At 47.1% G+C, this 22,267-nt stretch overlaps 1 protein-coding gene across 2 annotated transcripts in view; it reads right to left on the bottom strand.

Moving 5' to 3' along the window:
• Positions 1-22,267, bottom strand: part of HEMK1 (HemK methyltransferase family member 1) — a 103,269-nt gene that overhangs the window by 18,496 nt on the left and 62,506 nt on the right. The window lies entirely within an intron of this gene.

The following is a 22,267-nucleotide window of genomic DNA, read 5'->3' on the forward strand; positions in this document are numbered from 1 at the left end:
CCTGCTGTCCTTCCTATGCCAGACACGGGCCTGGCATTCCCTAGCAAATATTGTTTCCACAACCTCATCAACATGAGACCACGGGTAGATTTCCATTGCACACCGACCAGGAAATGTTGGCAAGGCATAATCTGTTCCAGATCAAGTTGTTGCACAAAAACAATCACGTCCCTCTTGGTTTTATGGGAAATGTGGAAAGAGAGCTAGACAGGGTAGAAGCAAAACACAACCAAAGTGGAAACATGAAAACAAAAGGAAGGAAAAGCTGCATCCATATTTACAAGGGAGCTTTGCAAACCCTGGAGAACACTGAAAAGAAAGATGCAGCATTTCTGACACAATAATTATTAAGTCATTTCTAAACTTCTTAGCTGGGCTAAACTCTTCCCCTGGCTACATATATGAAACCCTGCTGTTCCCTTTCCACAGACTGAAGGTGGAAGTGACTGGCATGAGCCAAGGCAGTACATAACTGCAGTCACACATGGTTTTACTGCATCAGCTGTTATCTGAACAACTCCCACTCCTGCACCTTCAGCGCATTTTGTTAAAGAAAACAGGTTCATGTTCTGAAAACTCCTGTGCCAAACCTCTGTGCAGACTGAACTGACTTTTACAATTAATTTCCACATCTCTGGAAACAGCAGCACTCACAGAAATGCAGACTGGCCTTTATCAGCACCAAGGCACAGCTGCCACACCACTCCCAGTGACACCTGTGTAGTTTGCTGAGCCAATGCACAACTGTTTGGGTTCTCTCTTGCTTTAGTTTCTATCTACAGATAGAAATGAGGATGTGGAACATGGACAGAGTCTGAAAAACAGTGATAGGACTGGGAATAGAAATCCCAGTCCATGATTGAAAGCACAGCTCACTGCCACAGCAGAAATCCCCTGCAGTTTGTCAGGCACACATGGAATTGTTTTCTGCCTTAAATAATCAGCTTTCTGAAACAGCAGCACATGGAAGGGTAAAATAACCCATTTATGTGCACATGTCCCTATCCTTTCTAATTTAGTGAAATCTCACTCCTTTCCTCAGATCCTCTCAGGTGCTCAGCTTCCCTCAGCCCAAGCCAGGGGAACCAGCACCAAACGAAGTGAATCAGCAGACTGTATTTAATTCTTTTATGACAGATGTGGTCAGGTGTTTCCAGCTATTGACCCATTGCCATTTCTAGTCCAAATTCCATTCTCAGTCTTACCTGCTATCTATGAAACTAAGGGAATTAAACCCAACATTAACTGGACACTGTATATGTGGTTCTTCTGCTCTGCCAAACATGTTCTCATGTTCAAATCTGTCAGAAGCCAAGTATCACAGTACTCTCCTGTCTCTCCTTTATCACTGCTGAGACACTTGCAATCCTCATGGAAATGCATCATCCTCTTCCCCAGCCCTGAAATCATCAGTAGTCCAAAGGTCTGGAGTGGAAATATCCAGTGAAGATGTGCCAGAGCAACTCTGGATGCCAAGTAACATCCTCCAACTCCCTCAGTTCCAAGCAGCATTGTCACAACACTCATGTCACACTGTCAGCGACCCCCACCTGTCATTCACAGGGAAAACGAGAGAAAAAACCACCAGACTGGGAGCTCCTTAGGAAACAGACCAGTCAGAGGGAAAAATAAGATGTTATTTAAAGAGATCTGCCCTGTCCTTGGGCAGAAACGTTCATTCTTTTTCTGTTCACAGCAACTCAGCTTTGAATGTTTCAGAGGGAGTCCAGGGGAACCCAGTCCTGCCAGTATTGCCCAAGGGCAGGGCAGCCAGGAGGGCCACGCAGCAGCTCCCTGTGTTGATAACACGTTCAGGCTCAGACTAATTTCTTCTGAGACATGTTTATTCTCTGCCCACACCCGGGCCTGCCTCTGTATTTTTTTTATAATCACGGGTGCCAGTGTGAGGGAACAGGAACACGTGGAGACATGGCTTTATCTGGAGGCTAATGCTGCCTCATGTGAACTCCACTTTGATCTTCCACTGCCACTTCCTGAGAAACAAAACCATCATGTGGCTCCTGCTACTCACCACACAAACAAGTAGGGCAGGGAGCAGGCACAATGCTGCAACATCCCTCAGACATCCATCATCACCTCTGCTACACAGCGAAAAACAAGTTTAGGGGAAAATGACAAAGTGGCCCTGGGAATAAAATCTGATTACAGTCTTTCAGCATTCACATCATGTAGACTAAGGAGTGTGCACAAACATACTCTTCCAAACTTTAGCAAGAACTAGTAATTTTTTCTACTCGAAAAACATTGCATTGTTCAGAGGAAAAGGGTAAGCAACATGTACACCAGACAGAAGGAAAATAATTTTAAAGGTTTCTCTTTTAGCTTTGGGCATTAAACTTCAAAAGGAAACTATGAAAAGTAAGTAAAGTACAATTTGGGTTTTACATAATGACATATCACTTAACGTAATAATTAGATGGCTTTTTGGTTTTGGAAATGGGAGGGGATACAAAAAAGCTTCAGGACTTCAGCTAACACTCATTAAAGATGAGACTCAACAAAAAAGGAAATTTTACTGCAAAATTTTACTGAGGGGTCAGTCCCTCAATTCCCTGGTAACCAGCTGTGGCAGTGGACATGGCTGGAGACGGGCTGTTGGCCCAGAGGTCAGCTCCACATACAGCTGGCCTTGCTTCCTTGCAAAATCATCATTTGAATTATTTAAATATAGAAAAGAGCAGACCCCAGAGGAAGCAGCCTGTCCCCACAGAGGAAAGTGTTCAGTCAGAACCGGTCCAGCCTGACATACCAACCTAGATTTGCAGAGAAAGGTTTCCTTTCATGGAGCAGAATTGCCCTCACTCTTTTGTTTCTCTTCCTCAGACCTCACTGGCAGGGGTTTTCCCCTGAATGCCATAACTTCCTAAATGCAGGGTAAATGGACTTCGCAGCAGCTCAGATTTGAGTTGCAAAAATGAATACAATGTCAGTTTTTGTCAAAATGGCTATTTTAAAAGAGCACTCTATCTAGGCAGGAAAGGCATTTACTTTAATGTTCCCCCGTGGAACTACAGTGACAATAAAACCTTAAAATAATACTGGCTGCTGCAGCACTAGGTTTTCCAAACAGATCGCCAGAGAACTTGGTATTTCTCAAAAATGTGATATAAATATGCCAGATGGACGGACAAAAGAAGAGCTGGTCAACCAAAACTCAGTGGCAGAGCTCAGCCAAGACTTGACTCCTTGGACTCGGGCCTGGCAGGCTGTGTAACTCCATCATGTGATTGCCTTGATCCAGAGGATACACTGCAACTTTTCCAACTGTGGCTGTTGGAGAAGCGCTGCCCTTCCTGAAACAGCCCTGCCAAGGACACCCAGAAAACACAAGGGGCTGCATCGAGGTTCCTTTTCCATTGAGTGTGATGGGAATTCATCTACTTCAGGATTGAATTTGGTCCACTTAATATTCTTAGTTTTACAGAGAAGGATTTTATCTCTGGTGAAATTCTGACGAGGATTTGTCACTAAAGGAGGCTTTAACACCGAAGTGCAGCTGATTTAACACAGGAAAATCCTTCCCTCACAGACTGCCCCCAGCAGCACAAACCCTCACCTGGATGCTTCTCTTTTAAAAGCAAAAGCTTATAGTGCTGTGTACAGTTAAGTTCTGGCTTTCTGTGCCAGTCAGAACATGTGCAATGCTACTTTGGGATGTAAACATCAGTCTGGGGAAAACTGAGCAGCCAAGCCTGGATTGATCTCAGCAAACTCATTTCACCTTGGCTAAGACAGAGCTTTCAGTGATGACAACTCCTAAAAACAACAGATCTGAGTTATATTCATGACAAAGAGACAGCAAGACCCACTGCTCAGCTCCTGGGATGCCCGTCCCTGCCAACTGCCCCTCGCTGCGCGTTCTTTGTGGGCTCGCTCGGTGCAAAGCAGCAGAGATTTAATAGCTGATCAGACACTGCAGTCTTTAATGTCAGGGCTGCCTCCTCCCTAGAACGGCAATGTGGTTTGAAATCTAGCTTACAGAAGGCAGCACTGTGTTTATACTTGTCAGAAGTTACCCAATTTGGCAGCGATTCCTCCCATCATGCAAGTGTCATCACAGCCACTGCCAAACGCTGCAGAGGCAGAGTTCAAAACACCACCTCCAAGCCTGGAAATATGTTGAAGAAACATGTTGCCCAGTGCACATGCTATGTGTTTGCACTTGTCTGAAGATGCTAAGCACTAATAAAAGGTGTTGTTATGATTAAAACATAGATGTGAAAAAGCCTAAAATATGACCTAATATTATTTCCAGAGAGCGTTTTTGAAAATCTCTGTAATTCTTTTGGAAAATACCTCCCTCTCCTCTAAGCCCTTGGTTTTGGAATACTCCTTACATTCTTTTAGGACTCTTTGTATTTCACCCCTCTTTAATTCCCTTCCTTCCCTCCAGTCCTGGGCTATGAAAACCATCTTGGCTGAGAGGCACTGGGCAGCATTTCAGGAAGAACATGTACAAAACAGCACTGCAAGACTGGAGCAGGGCTGAGTGATCCATGTATGGGCCAACGTGGAGGCTTCATAGTACTGTTTTCTTTCCAAGAATATAGGAGATTGAAGGCTTCCCTGTGCATTGAAAACTTTTCCTTGCTGATCAAATCCTTCGGTGTGGGGTTAGTGTGACCTGCCAGGCAGCTGAGTCAGGGCTATTCACAAACAGCAAGAGTGGGCAAATGTTGTAATATCCTCTGTGCCTCGGGATACTGAAAATGAGCTGGGAGGAAGAGTTTGCTGCTGCAGAAGGTGTTGATTGTGTTACACAGGGAATAGCTGCACTCTGCACTCCCAGTGCAGACCCCTCAGATGACACAAACCGGACTGGTACGCTGCTCCTACAGCTCCCTGTTACTCCTTCAGTCATCTCTCCTCATCCACACCAGTTTCCATCTGACATACTCAGGCACCCCCGGGCTGCATATAACCTTCTAGCTTGGCTCTGGGTTAAGGGAAGAATTGCCCCGTGCTTTGCCAGCCCTCATGTCAGGCAGGGAGGAGCCCAATCCACACGATCCCGAGTACACGGGTCCCTCCTGTCTGGTAGTGGCACGTAAAGAAGGTACCTGAAGGCTATGAGTTTTTACGTCCTGCCTGGCTGTATAACACAGCCTGTCTTGCCTGAAAGGTGAAACTTCACTACCCAAGCCAGAGCAAATCAGGCACACAGCTGAAAACAGAATAACTTGTGCTGGTGTCAAGTGACAGCGTGACACGGACCTGTGCTGTAAGTGAAGATGTCACATGCTGGCTTCTGCTGCTCCAGAACTAGAAGGGCAGTGGCAGATTTTGACAGAAACCATGCATTGATCATCATGTTGGTATTGCTGCTTCACACAAATCATGGTCCCAAAGGGACAGTCCAGCACAGCTACTGAAGTGGAAATACTCCACTCAGTCTTGGATGGGAGGAGAGGTGGGTTCAGGAAAGTCCCCTCTATAACACAACCCTGCCACATGTTATCAATCCAGACCTACTTGACTAATAAACAATAAAAATAATATATTATCCTGCTTATGCAGGAGGCAACAAGCAGGATTTTGCATCTTAATTTTGCAGTTTATTTTGTATTTACCTCTTGGCCTATTACTACTCCAATAATCACCTCCTTTGTCTCAGCTCTTCTTAGAGGAATTAGCTGATGGAAGAGCAATACTCCTGTCAAAGAGCTGCTTAAACCAAGGACACTCTTTGTTCTGTGAGCCAAAAGAAATATTCTCTTCTTATGCCTGGGATAAGGGAAATAGTAAACTGCCAAAGAAGCTGGTTTTTAATTATCTCTTCCCATATCCCCAGCAGCAGCAGCCAGCATCCCTCTTCAGCCTATTACTTAGGTGGAGTTAAAACCCCAAAGGCTTACAGGAAATGCTATATATCCTATAGTGATCCCTATAACTAGCATCATCAATGCTTCCTGAAGCAGAAACAGAAAGCTCTCAAAAGTCTGAGTTATTGACAAAACAAATGACTTAATGAAAAGGGTACATGTTAGGGACACTGCTGATTCCAGGCAGGCAGCTATCTCATGGAACAGCCCAACACACACTGGATAACGCAGCTGGCTGAGGTCACACTCCTCATCAGGTTTACCTTGACCAACTATGAAGATATAAATATTCCCAGGGCCTGGTTGTTCCAGTGTCTTTGCTTTCTAAGATGGGCACTTCAAATGATGACAACATAGGAAAACAAAGTCTAAAAGAATTATTTTTTCCCCTTTTCCTCAAGCCTTCCTAAGGTTGATGGAATAAGTACAGCAGTGCTGGCTTGGAGGCATTTGATGATTAAAGCCTACCAAAGGAAGCACTTCAAATTATGTCAGGGAACATGGATTTTTCACCTATCTTTTGCCTTGCAGAGATGGCTTTTTGATGCAAAGGGAGATAAGTCAAATGAGATTTTTATTATGCTTTATTTTTGTTATGCTGTCAACCAAAGGAAAAGGGGAAAACCCAGGCCCTCTAGCCACTCTGCCATTAGGCATTCCTGCCAGTTGGAACCACTGCCACAGAAAAATCCCAGCTCATTACTGTGGAAGACACCCCCAAAACTCTCCCTGTGTGAAGATGCCAGTGAGCAAAGACTGTTCACGAAGACCCTCTTCAACTTCATCTCCCAGCCCCAGTTTTAAATCTTGGGATCAGTACACAGGCCAAGATGATTCTGTTAAAAATCAGCATGCAACGTGTTCTGAAGTCCTGCTCCATGGACACAAACCTCTTAACTTGACCCCTATCCTGAAAGAACCACGGCTGGGATACTTTCCAACAGCAACAAGAAAAAAGGATGGTGGCACAAGGATACAAGTAAACCTGTAAATAGTTAAAGCAACGAGTATCAGTACAGCAAAATGGCACAAACACTGACAATCTGCACTGGAAAGTCTCTGGATTTTTTTCTTAAACTTGTTTGTTTAAATCTATGGACCTCAGCAACATTTTATTGTTCTTCTTTTTCTCCTCCTTTCCCACTTGAACTCTGTGCATGTTCAGGGAACATAAGGAAAACTGGCAAATAAAGGAAGTTTCCTCTTTGGTTCCTCTTTTTGTTTTGCAGAGAGATGCTAGGCCTTTGTGTGTCCTCTGCATGACCTCCAGTGGAGAGGTAGGAAGGAAAAGGCTGAGGATACAAGGACTCAGTGCACATCTACATGGTACTTGGCAGAAGTGCCTGAATGGGCGGAGTTTTCATGTCATTCCTTCTTTCTGCTCCCCGTACTGGTGATCTGCTTCCATATCATCAGAAAATACCTGATACAGAATTATCAGTGGTGACCAGCCTGACCTTGAGACACACAAAGGCAGCCATAAGATTCAGCAGCTGAGGACAAACTGGGATATTGAAGGCACTTCAAATCCTACACAGTTACCAAGTAACAATTTAACCTCTGTTTTCAAAGGACAGCTCTCCCTGCGGAAAGTGGGTCATTTCTTCTACATCAAATTCAAAACAGACCGACCGTAGCTGTGTTCACTGAAACCAGTTATTCTGCCTATACCAGGCAGTTCCTAGTGCTGTCTTAGGCTCAGAGTAATCCTGTGCACCTCATTGAAAATCCTTTGAACAACCCAACAACAGAGGATCTGTTCAGATCATTCCTTTATCCCCAGGGATGACACACATCTACGTGAACACTGTGTTTGATCGGTGGATTTACACACGGTGGCGCAGAGACAAGGGCTGCCCATGGGTGAGGGACAGCAGCCAGGCAGAGAGGGACCTGGGAGTTTGGACTGACAGGAAGCTAAACATGAGCCAGAGTGTGCCCAGGTGGCCAAGAAGGCCAATGGATCCTGGCCTGGATCAGGAACAGTGTGGCCAACAGGTCCAGGGAAGTGATTCTGCCCCTGTACTCAGCGCTGGTGAGGCCACACCTGGAGTGCTGTGTCCAGTTCTGGGCCCTCAGTTCAGGAAGGATATTGAGGTGCTGGAGCAGGTCCAGAGAAGAGCAACAAGGCTGGTGAAGGGACTGAGGAGAGGCTGAGGGAGCTGGGGTTGTTCAGCCTGGAGAAGAGGAGGCTCAGGGGAGACCTCATCACTCTCTACAACTCCTTGACAGGAGGTTGTAGCCAGGTGGGGGTTGGTCTCTTCTCCCAGGCAACCAGCAGTAAGACAAGAGGGCGCAGTCTTAAACTCTGCCAGGGGAGGTTTAGGTTGGATATTAGGAAGAAATTCTTTACAGAGAGGGTAATCAGGCATTGGAATGGGCTGCCCAGGGAAGGGGTGGATTCTCCATCCCTGGAGGTTTTTAAGATGAGACTGGATGTGGCATCAGTGCCATGGTCTGGTAACCACAGTGGGGTTGGATCAAGGGTTGGACTTGATGATCTCAGAGGTCCTTTCCAACCCGACTGATTCTATGATTCTATGATTCTATGACACTGGGGACCAAACTGAGCTCAAGTCCCCCAGAATGCCTCCTCTGACCTAAAACCTCCACTAGAATCCTCACAGAGCCCCAGGAAACGCGCCCGGCTGCAGCCGCCGGCACGGGAATGCCCTTTACGGAGAGTGGGCAGAACGCCCGGCACCAAAACAAACGGGCTGTACCCAGGCTGAAGAGCCTCCCAGCTCCAACCCAAGCTCCCCAGCAGCTCTGGGGCAGCACTGACGGCCAGCACGCACGGGGGGGTTCTCTGCGCTGCCGCTGAGGTCAGACCCACATGAGCAACCTCTGCAGAAAGCAAGTCGGGCCCAAAGTCATTCCGTACAAAGGTGACCTTTGCAATGCTGTCTCAAATCTGAGCAAGAGCAATTTGTAAGTGGCCCAACCTCCCTTGTTCCCCACGCTGCCAGAGGAAAGACAAGTGCGTTGGAGCAGTAGGACACTAAAGGAAAGCACAAGTGGCTTCTCTTGTCCGTAGCGCAACCAACCCCCCATTTCTCATCCTGGCTTAGAAAGCTCGTGAAGTAGAGCTGTCCCTGGGCTCCTCACCATATAAGGTCTTCCCTTGGTCCTTTCCCTCTCAAACTGCAAACGCTCTGGCTTCACCTCTCATCCAACAGTCCCCACCCTGTGCTCTATTGCTCTGGCACAAACCCCAGCGCTGTGCTCGCTGGGCCTGGAGGCACAGCCCTTCCCCACCACGGTGGAGGGCAGATCCTGGGGACCTGTTCTTCCTGGGGAGGAACTGCTCCTGCTCTCCGGAAACTCACTTTGCTGGAGCAGGTGCAGCACAGCATTAGAGCACCTGAACAGGTCTGACTCCTCACTAATGAGCTTTTCATGGAAAGTTGGATTCTGTTACTAATTACATCTAGCTACACCCTTCTTGTGACAAACACCTATTCCACCCTGTGCTTACTTGACAGAAGATGGTTAAGAGATTTTTCCTGGAAAGAAACCAACTACAAGCCAGCATTTTCTCTTGCTGTCTTCATACACTGTATCTGATTAGTTTCATTCCCCTGTGCTGTTAAATGTCAAGTTCTTCTGTTAAGAGTATTAAACTTATTTTTTATATAAATACATATATATTTATCTAAGTACCATCCTTACTTTTTTGAGTCTCCAAAGCAGACCAAAGGAGCTTGGAAAAATAATTTTTTAATTCTACTCAACCTCTTCTGCTTGGAAGAGTACTTTTTACCTCTTCCATATGGCACACTAATATTTTTTAATGCATGAAGAATACTTCAGACATGATTTACCTCCCACATTGTGGAAAACGTGGTGCAACTCCCAGCTAAGTCACCCAAGCATGTGGGAAAGGGCAGTCACACCCACTCCGTGCAGCAGTGGCTGCAGACAGCCCAACAAAAGGCTTTGATGTGGGAATGGAGGAGCCAGAGGGGCAAACTCGTGTCTGGGGTGGGAAACAAAAGCAGAGTCCTTTCTGACTTTTCACTAGCCAAGCAGCAGGGTTATGTTTGCTGCTGGTTGAGCAGCATCCATCCATGGATCAAGTGTGACATCAATAGCAGCAGCATGTCTCCTCCTACTTCAACTTTGAAAGGCCACCTCTGGAGGCAGGAAAACTTCAGATCTTAGTGCCAGTGGCTCCTGCAGTCTGAGATGATGCTCACCCTGCACTACAGGAGTCGGAATCAATCCCAAATGGATAACTTCTCAGGACAATAGTTTGAGAGCCCAGCAGACCTGCAGGAGAGTGGCATAACCTGCACCTCAGAGTACTCCAAGTGCCCCATGTTCTGGCCTCAGATTCAGACACAAGTTAATTAAATAATTCAGTTATTATCACAAGCTGATTTTGGTGAGTAACAAAAAACTGACCTGTAGGAAGACACTGAGTACACAGAGAGCACAAGCACTATGAATCCACACACTGCCTCAGTGCACCCTGACTTCCTGATAAAGACAAGCTCCTGAGCTCAGGGCAGCTGAAGGTTCCAAAGGTCTGCAGCACCAGGACTGCTCTCATGCAAAGCAGGTGCTTTCCTGCACTGCAGTTTCAGTCTGACACACCAAGGCAGGAGCACCTTCCCCTGCTTGCTCACACCTCAGGCTGCACGCACAGGACATGGCTCTGCACTCAAAGCAAGCTGGGGTGGAAAGAAAATTCCAGATCCTTCCACTGCTCTCTTATTTCCAGCCTTTGGCACAGCCAGATTTTTCATTTCATGTTATCTCCCTTAGGCCTCTGCTATTAAGGACTGAGGTGGTATTTTTCCCTTCTTCCCCGGCTGCCCTCAAACACCAGGCCACAGGTATTTGGTGCAGATAAAAGAAGATACAAGTGATTCTGTAAATACCAGAACATCTGTGGGATGACAGCGATCCAAAAAGATGAGTCCAGGCCCTATCACCAGCCCAGCCCAGAAGTGCAAGCCAGGAAAAGACCAAATCGCAGCTGTGAAATCTGCAGTTCACATTTGTTCCTTTAAAAGTAGAGAGGCAAGAACAGTGCAAGTAAATAGCGAAAGGTGAAGGAAAACATCACAAAAATGGGAATATGAAGTAGAATTACAAATCTATAGTGTAAGGAAGGAGTGGACAAGTTATCTCCTGAGCTTTTGGGTCTCCAGAAATGAGAAGGATGCTGACAGTACCCTCTGGCTGCCCTGGGGCCCACAGAGACACCACAGAAGGATGGCCCAGTGCCTTTCCCACGCAGGAGGCTGCAGGAAGCATTAATACCCCACTGATGTGATTGAAGCTGTGTGCAGCACTGTCACTGCCTCCCTTTCTCTGTCAGGCTGCAGAAAGGAAACTAAAGAGCTCTTTAAGCCATCCAGGCTCAGTCAGCCCTCCCCCCTGCCAGGTTTCTGTGGAAAGCCCATTGCTCCCTGGGGTCATTTTCATTGCGCTTCAGCTCTTCCAGGAACTGAGCCGTGCTGACAGTCCCTCCTCTGCCACACACCCAATCAGCACACCGAGGGAGGCATTTCTAAGGAAGCTAATTGAACAGGCTTTATTACAAAGAAAAAAGAAAGAGGGAGAAAAAAAAACCAACAAAAAACCCCCAAACCAAACCAACATCCACTGCTTTGCTCTACAAGCAAATCCTGTGAAACACAGAAACCCAGAGAGCAAGATGCATGAGCTGGAAATATTGTTTAGGGAAGCATACAAAGATGATGATGAACCTTCCCTGGAGCCTGGAAGGGACATAAGACCCACACATGGCCTGCACCTTACACCTGACAAGGGGGTCTCGGTTTGAGGGGCAGTGCCTAGAAAAGAGGAAAGATGGCAGCTTTACACACACTTTTCAGGGTGAGCTCTGGGGCACAACTCGACTCAGAGTTGCCCCTGTGACAGGGATTGCTGTTCACTCTGCAAACCCATCCCCAGTGATTAGCACACCGAAGTGGAGGAAAGCCAAGGACACTGAGCACACACTCTGTATTTGCAGAACTCCAGAGGCCCTCTCTGTACTGCAGTAACTCCCCAGGCAACCCACCTTTCTGCTGCACCCAGCTCCTGGAATGAATCCTGATGTCACACAGAGAGCACTGCAAGGCTGGGGCAGTCATACTTTGATTACCTAAAATGCACATCCCAGTGGTACATCCCCTCCCACAAGATGACCCCAACCCACAGTTATTTGTAGCAACTGGCCTTCTACAGGTTTTCACCTGGGGCTTTCTAAAGGCTTTATGAACATGTGCTAAACTCAGCACAGGTGTAATTTTATCATGGCTAGAACTTATCCTTAATCCAAATATTGATGCACAAGTTGCTGGAGGATATATAAGAATTACTCCACAGATCTCTGTACCACAAAACAAAGCAATTCACTACTAGGCAGTACCTCCAAACTAAAGATTGGAATTCTAAGTCAGGAAGCATTCACAATGAATTTAAGGAGGTGAAACATTTTATCCACCAACAGGATAGACAGGATGCAAACATTACTGCTCACTTTTTTACATTATGTTCTCTGGGCTCTTTGACTGTAAGTGCACATCTCTCCCACCTGATGAGAGGATCTCCAGTTCTGTGCAGTGACAGGCTCAGGTACACCTGAAAGGCAGATAATCATCAACTTGAAGGATGAATGGGGTTGAGATATCTTCAATGTCTCCCTGATACCTTTTATTTATGGGAGTAAATTCACACAAAGGCTTGTGTAGCTGCCAGATTCTTGAATTCTATTTAAATTCCTCCAGCAGCTGCAGCTAGAAAAGTGTTTTCAAATTCCTACTACTTCTGAGCAGGAAACCCCACAAACAGCCCAGTGCAGGTGTGGCTGCTCTCCCCTGGAAGACCCAGGAGCAGGGAAGGCGAGCCCCGTGCAGATGCTCTCCCCACAGCAGGTTGTCCAGCCCAGGTGTGTGCTCTCCTGCTCTGGGCAGCAGGGCTGTGGCACTGGAGCACCACCGGCTCCTCCTGCCAAACTGAGGCATTGCTGGTGGGCAGCAAATGCTGCAAACACCCCCTATTTGCACCCAGGCAGCTGTGGAGGCTCAGTGTTTCCAGCTGTGGGGTCAGTGGTGAGGCTGTGCCGGCAGGGCATCGGCCTCTGCGTTGGATTTACTGTTATCACAGATGGTTTGCACAGCCTTTGAGCTGCTTAAACATCCCCTTGGGACTGAGAAGCACCGGTAAAGACACCTGTTAATGCCTTATTCCAGGAAATTTTGTTGCTTCTAAACCTTTCACCTGTCTCTGCTCCTCCAGCCTTTTCCCAGACAGTTTATTCTCGGGTTGCATGAGACTAACAAGTGAGAAGGCAAACAAATAGGCAGAGATATGCAGTATCCAGAGGGAATGACTACACTGGCACCAGATCACATTGCAGCCATATGGTGCTGGGAATACCTTTGGAAGCTTCCTATCCATTGCTGAGCAAGAAATCTGCACAGGTGTTCCCTAAAGCCCACCCAGGAGCCAGTTCACAGGGAAAAGCCTCTTCCCATGACAACCCTGATTTCAGGGTGCACAGATGCCTCCCCTGGCTGACAAGGCAGAGTCTCGTGCCTTCTGCACCCTTCTTAGGGCACCACAGAGAGACCAGGACAGTTTTTAAACATTGCTCTGAAACTATTCCCACTCCCCTCCAGCTGCTCCACGCTCCCTGATGCGCCATGGGAGTCCAGCAAGCGGGATTTTCCACTGCAACTCTTGGCATGACAATGTGGCACAGAGAACACCCCAGAGGAGGAAGGACAAAAGCTGCTTTTACTCCAGGAGCCAAATGGCACGTGGCACAACCCAGTTAGCCAAAGGGCCATGGGAAGCCAGTCCAAGGTGCAGGGGGTGCAGCCATTCTCAGATTCCCAATCCCAGGCATTGCTCATCATTCGCAAGGGAACACTCGGGCAGGAACTACCAGTGCTTTTAATATGTCAAAGAAAGGGGGTTCTCTGACAGGACAAAGGAAGTATTATAACAATAAATCTGTGTGTTTAGGGAGTGGTAGGATCTGTTTGCTTTGGGATGCCAGTTTCCCATAGGAAAAGCAAGCTGAACATCTTTCTTATGCTTCATTAGATTAGGTAACAAATTCATAAAAAGTTAACTCCTTGACAGCTCCTTTGAGGAATTATTGCACAGCCTGTTTGAAAGCAAACAGCTGGAAAAGTTGAGACTTGTTTCACCCTTTGGAGACGCACTTAACAAACGAGTTATGTGCAAACTTCAAAGCAAACCTTTGCTAGAAGGAAAGAAATTGCAACAATGGATGGATCAAAAATCCCTCAAGACTTCACAAACATGATAATTGCTCTACTATTCCACCACCGATCTGCAGTGGCAGCGAGAAGCTTCTGTCATCAACCCTCTGCCTCTTTTTTGGCAGTCAGTAACAGCTGAAATGCAGGTTCTATCCATGAAAGCAGCAGTTTATAACTGAGTGAATAATGACATGAGGCACCTGCACCTATTTGTGCAAATTGCACAAGGGAAAAGGAGAGAAGAAAGAGAGATTTCTTTTGTTTTCAGCTTGGTATAGAATTTCTTGGCTTCTCTCTGCTCCATCCTGTCTCTTTGCTACAGCAAAGCAATAAGTCACAAAACCAAGGAGTCCTGAGTGTTTTTAACATGTGCAGCATCCAACAGAATATTTGGTGGATGAGGGGGGAAATGGAGACATGAAGGAAAAGCTGTTTTAGCTGCATTCAGGCATAAGAAAGATGCCCTGAAAGCCCTGGGAGTAACACCATTAGAGCAGAGCATCTACAAACAACCCAAATATATCGCTCTCCCAGTTCCTCAAGGACTTTGCACAGAAAAGTAACCAAAAAGGAACTGAAGCTGGTAGGGGGAAAAGGAAGACTCCAGTTGAAGAGTCCACGAGCAGTATTTGCAGGATGGCTGCTCAGAGTGTGCACACTCCTTCAACAGTGCCTGCACCAACCTCACACAGCAGAAACTGGGGAGACAGGAAGAAGCTGTGACAAGGAATCACCCCCTACCCAGCACTCACCCTCGGGGTATAACAGCACAGCAGGGAGGGAGCATCATGTACGGGGAGAGGGAGGGCGTACCAGAGGGCCTGAATTCAGGATTTCTGATGCTTCCAGGTGAGCAAGGAGTGAGCAGGGCCCCCTCCAGACCACAGGTAGGAAGGATGCTCTGAGTGCAGCCGGCAGAGCTGCTCCTGCCTGTGGTCCCAGGAGATTCCCAAGTTCTGGTGAACACCCCACTGTGCCTCCCTTCCTTTAACCCTGATGGCAGGGGCTCTCTGCCCACTTCCCCGCAGAGCACATGGACTTATTAGAGGGAGATTATCCAAGCACATCACTGCAACCCTTTTGCTGTCTTTCTAGGAAACAGCTAAGCTTTCTGATCTCCTACCAGAAACTAAAAAGCAAATTAAATGTTAATAAAACCTTAATAAAGAGCTACTCTTCTGCATTTCAATTAGTTGTTCATAGAAACCAAATGCATCTAACAGACTAAGAAAAGGAACAGCAACAAGGAAGTTGCTACGGCTTTGATGAAAGAGCTACTCCAGCAGCATAATCCTGTGAATCCATTAAGGTCTTTTACATGGAGAGCAAGAACAGCTGCCTCCCCCACAAACACATGCTTCTTCCCAAACAGAGGGCATATGTGAGCTGAAAAGACTTTGCTGGCTCCCATTTTATGGAAGTTTCTCCACAGTGGAAAAATACAGAAGAAGTAACAAATGAAGAGGAGAAAAGGCTCAAAAGCAGTATCAGAAAATCTGATCAAACACCAGAAGCAGAATCACAACAAATCTATGAGGAGAAAGAGGTTTGGGGGTTGACTGGTACCTGAGAAAGTTATTAAATGTAAAAGCAAAGAAAAAAATCTGCTACGATGTCCAGAGGAAGGCTGATGCAAACAGCCCCAGCAGATAATGCATTTGCTGGCTGGAGCACAACATGACAGAGCTGTGGTTGTCAGCTCAAGTCAAAAAAGAGCAGCAAAACTCAGGGTCAGAGCTGGAACACAGTTCACAGGACTTTTCAGAGAGTAGGACTAGGCTGGAAATAGTGTGCAGAATAATAATATCCTAGTAAAATTCATGGCACTGATGATGTTAAGCCCTAAGGGACTCATCTGGTCTGGCCAGAAGGGCAGAAAGTGTGAGTCCTTGCCTTCTGTCTTTGAACTACTCGCCATGGGTTTGCCCTCCTCTCCCAGGGGAGCGACCCTTCCATGTGTGCACTCCCCAAAACCTGAAAAGGCAGGCACTGTCTGCATTGCTACAGTGCCTTAGAAAAGTTCCTTGGAAGCCAAAATCCAACTTAAACACTTCCTCTATTCTCTGCTCATTTGAAGTTGACCCAGAGCAACTCAGTAACTGTATGTAGGTGTGTTTAAAGCCAAGTGCTGTGAGAAATTCGCTCCTCCCAGGCTGCCAGCAGCATGTGAAATAATTTTAACTTCTAAGTGGTCAGTAAGAATAACAGTAATTTGTCAGTGTCATGCTGAGTATTTTCCTTAGAAGCTCTGCAGGGCTTGGGAGAAAATTTCCCATCGTCTCCTGTGCTGGAATGAGGGAATGTGCAGCAGGGCTGAAGCCGGGACAGGCAAAGGCCTGATGACAGCCATGGCACTGGGAAGCAGAAAGTGTGGGACAGCAGCACCAGGCACTGGTGCTCCATCTGCTGCATCTTGTTCCATTTATTCGAGGTCATGTGGTTGTGGGAGGTTTCAGGGTCCCCAAATCTCTGTCTGAGTTCCTGGCACCCTCTCCAACTCCTACCATGGATATGATGACTGATGGCGGGAAATTTTGACCTTTTAGCTCCATATCCCTTTTCTAAATTCCTGTGGTCACTACTGCTATCCCTTGTGTAGCAAATTCTTTCCCTGTCTCCCTCCAGAAGCCAAACAACATTCTGTAGTACAGATCTGAGCAAGGCATAAATCTCCAGGCCCTTGCGCCTCTGGTAATCTTCCCAGTCCCGTGGCATGACTCCAAACTTTTGCCCCCAGCCACTGGGGAGCCCCAGGTCACTGGACGAGCTCTTTTGCCATCCTTGGAATGGCAGCGAGAATTCCCTGAAGCGTCCCGCAGGGCCCGGGGCCGCAGTTCCCGGAACTGGCGCTGCTGACTCGGTCCGAGCTATTCCTAGAACCGCTGGCCTGCACTCCCCCCGGGAATGGGGGGGCTCGGGGGGCCAGGGCAGGGCAGGGAGGATGACAGAAGAGAGACTACGCTGCACAGACCCTTCGGCCCTCCAGACGTTCCCCTCTCCTTTTCCATGTGAACCCCAGGAGGGTTGTTTTGACCTCCTTTTTCCAGTGCTGGCAAGGATGAGCCCAGCTGCAGCCTGTCTGGACTGGCAGCTGGCAGCAGCAGCTCCCACCTCTTCCCCAGCTCCCTTGCCCGGCGCTGCCTCCCTGCTCCTGCCATATCTCGGCTTTGCTTTCAGTAATTCCAGCTCCTGGATTTGAAAACGGCTCTGCCAGAGGCAGCAGCCACACCGGGGTATCAGGCTCTCCAGGCATCCGCACACGTTATACCAGGAAACATCAGTGATAATAAACACCACCAAGATGGAAATTTGCCACATAACACAGCAAGATTTAAACTAGGCTTAGCCTAACACAGGCAATCTAGGCTGGGCATGATCCCCATCACCGTTATGGCAGCAGTGAACAAAGACCACACGCAAGGCCACCCTCGTTTTATAGGACAGCTTTTTTGCCCCAGGCTTTCCCAGGCATTCCCATGGAACCACCTCAGCTCCTCACTGCTCTCTGAGCAGCTGAGTGCACAGCCCAGCACACACCTTGCTATACAATTTATTTCTAGGGAATAGATGTCTGCAGCATGAGTCAGACGTGGCTCGGACCAAGTTCTTTTCTTAGCTAATGCCATGTAATTTTTCTGGTTCAAGACAACTGTGCCATGGTGATGGAGAAAGAACCTGGCCCGCAGTCCAGCTTCCCCCAGCACGGCATTTAACTGCAGACAGATTTAGGGTTTTCAGAAGGAAGCTCTCTGAGCACCTGGCTGACAAGTAACAGCCAGAAAACCCCAGAACACGGTGGGTGAAAATTAGGAGCTGAAAGCGAGTAAATAAATGGGTTTCCCTGCTCTGACAGCACACACTTTTCCTTCAATCATCTGCACTTCCATGAAAGGTGATGATATTGCTCCATTTACTGAGTTTTTCCTGGCCTGTCCCCAAGGCCACAATACTGTGTGTTTATTTGGTTTTCATAAGGGCAAAGAAGAGCATTTGGGTAACACAGAAAGTTTACTATGGACTTTCACCTTCGCGATCTTAAACCAAGTGTGACAACTGCAATGAAAAATATTTACTGCTGTTTACACATACTGGGGGGGGCTTTGGGAAGAGAGAAGCCCTTCAGTCTCATTCCACACCCTTCTCAACAGCTTCCTTACAAATTATTTATTACATACAAGAGGAAAAAGAAGAAAATGTCAAGATCTAGGCTGTACAATGATCCCAGAACACACTGCTGAACCTCTGGAGACAGTGAGCTCAGGCAAGTCAGGCACATCCAGGGAGTTATTCACACTGGCCTGTGTGGAAGAATTCTAGCAATAAGCACTGTTGTCACTGAGCACATACCTGGGGCCACTGTGTTCACCTTCTAGTAAACAGGCAACGTGCAACACTGCCTTTCCTTGGCATCCAAAACCATGCTGGCTTGGCTTATCAGCTCACTTTACCTGGAAAACCTCAAGAGGCTGGAACGTCTCGTTCTTCACACCCTGCAGGGCAGTTTGTAAAATCAGGCCATTGAGCACACACACAATCCCAAAGGCAGTCTGTCCTTCCTTCCACATCCCCAAACTCCATGGTCTATTTGGTGACAGTGCTTTTTCTGCTTGTAGTAGCCAAGGAAACAGCCAGACATAAAGAGGATAGTGACCCTGACACCAGCCCATGACTTGGTCTCACTTTTCCAGAAGGAACAATTGCAAAGGAAACCATCCCTTGCTACCCAAGTGGAGAATAAACAGCCAAAATCTACATTCCTGAGACACCTCCAGAGGTCAGAGGTGGGGGAGGACATGAGCTCTTGCTGAAAACCTACCCACACTGTCTCTGGACAAACCTGCAGTGGCTTTGACCCAGCAGCACAATGTCTGCTGTGACCACATGGGAATGCAGAGCCTGACTCCCCTCAGATCCAAGCCCTTTTCTGACACAGAAAGGGAAAAGACATGCTAAAATACACACCATCATCACCAGAGGCACCATCAGGCTGTCTTACACCAGTGGTTTTCTATTTGCAGTCCTCAGAACAGGGGGGTTTCCATGGATTATTGCTGCCATCCCCAAAAGGTGACTAATTAGAGGACGCCTACTGTCAGGAGGACTTTCTGATGGCAAGTTTTGAGTTACTCATGTTGAACGTGTTGACAACCAGTCCCCCGGGTGATGAGTTGCAAACAGTTCCTCTGAGTCTTTGAATGCCTTGGGTGAGGGCTGACAGGTGATGCTCTTCCTCCTCCACCTACATACTGAGTTCTTTCCACTCCTTCCTAATTTAGCTCCTCCTGTTAAATTCCAAGCAGCTGCCTTGAGCAACTATCTCCAAAACCGAGACTACAAAAGAGCAGGTCCTAAACTCATCCCAGATATGTAAGAAGGTTAACCACATTCTTAACCCCTTCTGACTGCACCAACATCCTGTAAGCAGAGTCCCCTTTTTGAGTGGCAAGAGAACAGCATCAGCTGAACTGATGAACTGGGCAACAGCTTTTAGGACAATTCTTCACATGGGCCTCACCAGCTCTACTATGATGAGCCAGGAGAAAACTACCTACTGGGTATTAATGTATGGGATAAACATGTAATATGTAGTTAGATAGAAAATGTCTTACCTCTATTTAAGTTACAGCTGCTGTAACTCAGACTGCTAATAAGTTACAGGCAATACAGCTAATTTAACTCTCGCTCAGGAAGAGCAAGTTGGGTGATTTTACTGATATTGCAGAAGAAAGATGAAGGGAATGCTTCAAAAAACCCCAAACCTCCTTTTTCCTTTCTATTTAGAAAGCCAGCTATTATTTTTCCTCACTCTTCACTCCAATTCTGCTAGCCAAAACGGTGAAGTTTTGAATCCCAGAAAAACAATCCCAGATGTGATTCCACCCTTCAGGCAATGCAAAACTGCAGAGAGTACGTAACCCTGCCTTCACATATTGACCTCCTAATACAGAGTGTACCATTGCTGCTGCCAATTTGCACACACAGTGTACTCAAAGCCTGATAAATGGTTGTCCTTAATTCCTTCTCCACAACTTTAATTGTGCTGCTGCTTTGTCTTGCCTTTGACAGGACCTCAGAGCTTCCACCTTTTCTCAGAAAACGTCTGAATCAGCCGAACAAGATGTTCCATTCCTTCTTTCCTCCTTCGTTCTGGATGTGCTGTTTCTGCAGCCATCAAGGCCCAACTGCACAGCTACAAATAATATCTAATCCTCAAGATGGTGATTAAACTCGCTGCTCAGTGACATACCTGCCTCATACACTGTGTCCCATGGGATGGGGGTGGAAGGAAGGAAGCATCTAGGAGAGAAGAGCAAGTCTGCAACAGGCTTTAGGAACAACCCCTCAATTCCTGGTGAGCCAGTGGAGAGTTTGCCCCCAGCACAGAGGGTGGAGCTGTCAAACCCCAGCCAGCCCAGTGTACCAAGGCTGGCAGATGCTGTGAGTGTTCACTGAGGTCAGAGTGGCCTTGCTTGTACACCCTCTCCAGCACATTTACACAAGGAGAGTCTGACATCAGCTGATGCCATGGGCATTCCATACAATACAGAACCAAATGTAAACCCCACACCAACTCCCACACTTTGGCTGCTTTCATTCCCCATTTTATTCAGGCCATATTCCACTCAGTCTCTTCTCCTGCAGTTTATTTTTACCCTTTTCACTCCCTGCATTGTTTCTACTCTTTCTTCTTAAAAGAAAGTAGCTTCTCAGTTGATCTCTAGACTTCACAGATTCCCTCAGCATCTCAACACTTTTATCACACATTCCCTCTACATCTTACCTGTTTTCCACAGGGGACTTCCAATATCCTTTGTTTTCCCCAACTATTTGCCCCTATTTTCTTCTGGCCCCAACATAAGCACACAAACACGTTCTAAACTAAAAGGACCAGCCACTGCAAATGCAGTCAGTCATCTGTCCAACCTCACTCCATGGCATGGTTCTAAAAACTGAAAAAAAACCCAAACCAAAAAGCCCATTTCCCTTTCCTGCTGTTCTCTGTGTCCCTCCCTATTCCTTCTGGGTTCTCAGAGTTTGACATCAGCTCAAGGTCTGTCCAAACAGCCCATTTCCCAGTGAACTTCTTCAGCCACCATGAAGGTAACTGCTGCCTTTTTCCAGCAAACCACTCATGTCCTGGGCTCTCCTCACAGGGCTCAATTCTCTACACATCTCCAGCAAGTCTTTCTGCCCAGATAACATAAAATTCAGGGTTTGGATTGCCAGGATTTGACTTTATCGATACTCAGAAATCCTCCACTTGCCTGTTTTGATCCCCTAGCTACAACTATCATGGCTGGACAGCCATGGGATTTATCACACCAGTTTCCCCTCTACTGTGACAAACTGCAGTTCACTGCTGGGGTTGCTAGAACTGGGACTTGGGCAAGAAACCTTGAAAGCCTGATCTGAGCAAATTGCATCAATGCTCAGTGATGGCAGCGTGCCAGGGCTGCCATCAGTTCTTCACTGCCAATCAGTTTATCAGAAGCACCCAGCCCATGTGCTCATCTTTCCAGTCCTCTCCTGTGTCTCCAAGTGCCCCACCTCTCCCTCCTGCCCTGCTGAAACATCTGGGCAGCACCCTCTCTTCTCACAGTGCACTCTCAAGACACAACAAGTAACAGGCTATAATTAAAATGCAGTGGAAAACAGGATGAGAAACCATGGTATAAGTGTTAAGATGCTTTACATCCAATTGGAGCATCTTCTCTCTTGCTCAACATGGAAACATTGAGCTAGTGCCTCTATGGAAGGTAGGAGGCTGCTGGAACAGTGCAGTGTTGGAGAGCTGTGTTCATTCTCCTCCCTTTCCTAGGAAGGCTGGGGAAATTAAACTAGGTCCAAGAACTCTTTCTTCTCCATTAACATGCATCTATCACCAGCTTTTCTGCAAGGCAGTCCCTCCCATCTGCTTCAGCCAGGCTCTTCCAGGAAACCAGACAAGACAAGAGTGGAATCCCTCATCTGCCAACCACCCAATCATACAGCAGGGCAGGAGACTGTAAGAGGAAACTCATTTTTTAAAAAAGAAGCTTTTTACTGTTTCTTGGGATCTGGCTTCTGTGCAGAGTGACAAACAAAGAAACTCTTACAACACACACAGTGAGGAATTCAGATTAGGGAAGTACAGAGAGAAGCGGAGACAGCTCTGAACCAAGCTTGAAAACT

The sequence above is a fragment of the Lepidothrix coronata genome, unplaced genomic scaffold (assembly GCF_001604755.1).
Source record: "Lepidothrix coronata isolate B3197 unplaced genomic scaffold, Lepidothrix_coronata-1.0 Scaffold78, whole genome shotgun sequence".
Classification (NCBI taxonomy): domain Eukaryota; kingdom Metazoa; phylum Chordata; class Aves; order Passeriformes; family Pipridae; genus Lepidothrix; species Lepidothrix coronata.